We start from the raw sequence: 3,821 nt of genomic DNA on the forward strand, positions 1-3,821 counted from the left end.
TTACAGTCCCGGATCTGACACAAGGATTCTTTGGGAGGATCTAGGGTCTGCCACGGGTTACGGGTATTCCAAGCATTACCGTAAGGGTAGTAGGAAGACATGGGGAAGACGAAAATGAAAGATCAAGCCTAAGGGAAGCTGGATAACCCTAAAGCTCGTTGAGGAAAACTCTAAGCCTCTCTATGCTAGATTTAACCTCATTCTTAATACTTCAATGCTTGTGTTTCTCATTACTCTTACCCCTTAAATAGGGTTCACCCGGTTAGGGTTCACAATAAAATATTCCAAAAATACCCCTATAAATAAAATATTCCAAAATACCCCTATGACCTAAAACTGAAATAAAATAAAGTAAATTAAATAAAACAACTAAAATAATAATTTTATTGTATGCATAACATTTAATGTTATTGCATGCATAACATTACACTCCCCCTGGAAGAACGAGCTTGTCCTCAAGCTCGGAAGTAGGGTTTCTATGTCGCGTCTCCACCTGTGCCCAATTAGCAACCACAATCGCTATGTTTGCCCTCCGGACGCCCAAAAACTGGTCCATTTCCTCTAGGATTTTTTTTTTTTTGGTCAATTGTAGGAAGGTGTGTCGAACGTCGCTACATCTCGCCCAACAACAAAGCTGTCCTCCCTCAGTCCTAGACTGGTGTACAACAACCCCTCATGGCGCCCCCCTATTGGCGAAGTGGCACTGCCTACACATTGCCAGCATGGCAGCAATAACATCATGACCAGCCCCTTGGGAAGGAGTAGACTCAGCCCCACATACCCCCTCGAGTGGCTGCACCTGGACACACTCAGAGGCCTGAAACCATCACAGACAACAGGATCAGCACGGTGACGTGGTATGGTTGGGAGAACTGAATCAGCAAGTAACTTTACCGCACTAGGAAGACGGCATGGGTTTCCCTCATCCCCAACATCAGCAAAAACCCCAGCATTGCATGAATCCAACCAGGTTGTCCTTCTCAAAATTCCAGACAGTCCAAGTTGTTGTTCACTGTCCTAAATTACAGCGAACAGCTCATCATACGTACAGTCCATGGTATTTGAGATCTCTACCGCTGCTGTTGGAAGCCATTTCTGATGAAATTGGTCATGAAGTTCCAGAGTCATAGCGGAGTGATGAAAGGAGACCACCATGCTGCCTGCAACAGCAGCAGCAATTTGAAATTGCATCATTCTCTCACAAGACCCTAACCCATTAAGCACTGTATTAGCGGGAGGACCTTGACCATAAAATAGTTGCTGTCCCAAACCTGGAGCACAAGCAGCAACTGTAGGTGGAATAGCAACTGCATCATCTTCATCCTCATCCCCGTCTATATCCTCAAACTCGTCACCCTTCTAGCTTGCTTGTTCTTCTATAGCTGGAATATTTGTAGCGTTTTCTAAAAGTGTTTCGTACTGCTTTTTACTACTGGCTATGAGGAGGTCACTCACTTCATTTTCTGAAGGCATCCTTATCTGAATCACCTTTCCAACAGTTCCCAGTGCATCAAGCTTGGCACCTCCACCTAGCAATAAATGTACATGTAAGTGCCTCTCGGGCCTTGTCCATGATCCTTCAACTTTGGAAACCTTTACTGTGACAACTAAGGATTGTAGGTCAGCAACATAATATGTGAAGAGATATTCTCCTTTACTAAATCAATATCCATCCCCATCATCTTCAAAGAGACCTTCTGCTCTCCCAGTTTCATCTTGCAACTGTAGAGTGGGTAAGTCAGGATGTGGGTCATCAAAATCAAAACTCATCCAAATGCCCCTAGGAAACTGCTTTAGGAGTTGATGCGATCCTTTCTCAGGTGTAGTGCTGGAACATATTAAAAGTGGACTAAGTAGAAATGAATTTTCAATTTTCCTCAAATTTGGATCTGTTGGATCTGCAAAGAATGTAGGAGCTGGAACGGGATTACCCTTGGTATGCGCAATAAAAAAAAGAGTATATAAGTGTGGCAGGAAGCGGTAGCGTCTCAGTAATGCCAGATGACATACTTCTGCACACTCTTCTCCAAAAGACCAGGGCTCATGGTCAGCAGTGCCACTTTCAGAATGCCCACGACAGAAAGGAAACAAAGCACCTAAGCCCATCCATCTTCCAAATAATTTAGGTGTTGCATTTGCAGAAAAACCACCAATATCGGGTCCTGATAATGGTCACCACTGAGACCCAGCAAAAGTACCATGGATAAACTCATATGTAAGTGGTCCTAATGTGACAGATTGTCTCCAGTCCATGTTGTAGCATACCTTTGACTACCTACAAATCCAGCTCTAGTGAGAACAAAGGGACGCTTTTCACTTGTAATAATCTTCATTCCTTCATATGTTGACCTTGCCATCAACAAACCATAAACATTATGATGATGTGAGTGATCCTGAAAACCACCAAGATCAGCATCTCCTCTGTGAACGTTACTCTCAGGCATTGTTTTAGTGACAGTCTTAAAAATAGCAGGCTCATTCATATCATTCCATATACCATCAACACCATTTGCAATGAAGTCTTTAACCAACTTTGCCCACCATGAACGAACTTTTTCTTGTGTAAAATCAGGGAAAACACATGGTCCAGGCCACACTTCCCCAATATATGGTCTGCAGTCAGCTTGTTGAACCCACACATCATTCTCTGTACCACTATCATATACAAAATAACCTTCCTCATGTTTTATTCCTAGGTCCAACATCCAGATTGCTTTGAAGCCATCACTGCTAAGGTCGTTCACCAAAGTCTTTGGATCCAAATCACTGCTTAGCAACTTCAGGTACCCACCACCACAATCCAGCTTCTGCTCATGCTTAACAAAAAATTGAACATCATTGTGCTCCTCCACAGAAAAACAAAGTCCCCCCAAAAAAAATTTCTGAGCCACGCTGAGGTTCACGGCAACAGAAAAATAAAACAGCCACCATTCAATTTTTATTCTCCTTTCGGTAATCCCCAAAAAAAATGTCTCTTGCATTGCAGAGACTTCATCACAGCAACACGAATTTGGTCATCTGACCGCAAGATTGAATGGAAAAATGAGGTTGTCGAAACTTACCCCACCCAATTTGGAAATTGGGTTCCCTCTGTTTTCCCGAGAGGGGGATTGCAAGTGGGAGGTGGTGGCCGGAAGTCACATCCACCAGACATGTTTCCAACGGCACCGATGGAGCCTCCTCCGTGTCTGGTGGCGAATGGCAGCCCTTTGGGGTTTCGTCGCTTGTGTCCCGATCGGAATAGTCGCCGGAAGATATTCCTTCTCCAGTTCGGGATGGTGTTCTGCTTGCCGTGAGTCGTGTTGGTGTGATTTCGGATTTGAGGTCTCCCCCAATTTAACCAACGCCGACGATGTGGTAGCAGAAAACCCCTCCGATTTCCCCAAATCGTTGTTGCCGTTCGGCTTTGGATTTCCATGCACGGAAATCTTGATTTTTTGTGACACAAAGCCTCTCTGCCCATCCGGGTCCGAGATTGCCCCCAAAACTTCCGTAGAGGCTTCCGCTAGTAGACGGGACGAAGTGGTTAATTTGGTAGCCGTTTTCCCATCTGAGACTGCTTCTCGATCAACTACCTCTTGTTGCATCGTTGGAAAAAAATACTTCATCCAGTTCGCACGCCATTTCTGTATTCTTTTCGCTGCAATACATATTGCAGCCATTTCTCTGATTTGTCTGTGCATCGCCATCCATGGGTCTGCTTGGCTCATCGTGTTCCCACTCTGATACCAGTTGTTATGGTCCCAGATCTGACACAAGGATTCTTTGGGAGGATCTGGAGTCTGCCACGGGTTACGGGTATTCCAAGCATTACCGTAGGG

At 44.7% G+C, this 3,821-nt stretch overlaps 1 pseudogene; it reads right to left on the reverse strand.

The window, feature by feature from the left end:
- Positions 1 to 228: 228 nt before the first annotated feature.
- On the reverse strand, positions 229 to 3,609 carry LOC137962632 (uncharacterized; annotated as a pseudogene).
- Between the last annotated feature and the right edge of the window lie 212 nt (positions 3,610 to 3,821).

Source organism: Aristolochia californica, unplaced genomic scaffold (assembly GCF_029961685.1).
Source record: "Aristolochia californica isolate CCGP_79_NKW_82.1479 unplaced genomic scaffold, dmAriCali1.0.hap1 SCAF_4, whole genome shotgun sequence".
Lineage (NCBI taxonomy): Eukaryota > Viridiplantae > Streptophyta > Magnoliopsida > Piperales > Aristolochiaceae > Aristolochia > Aristolochia californica.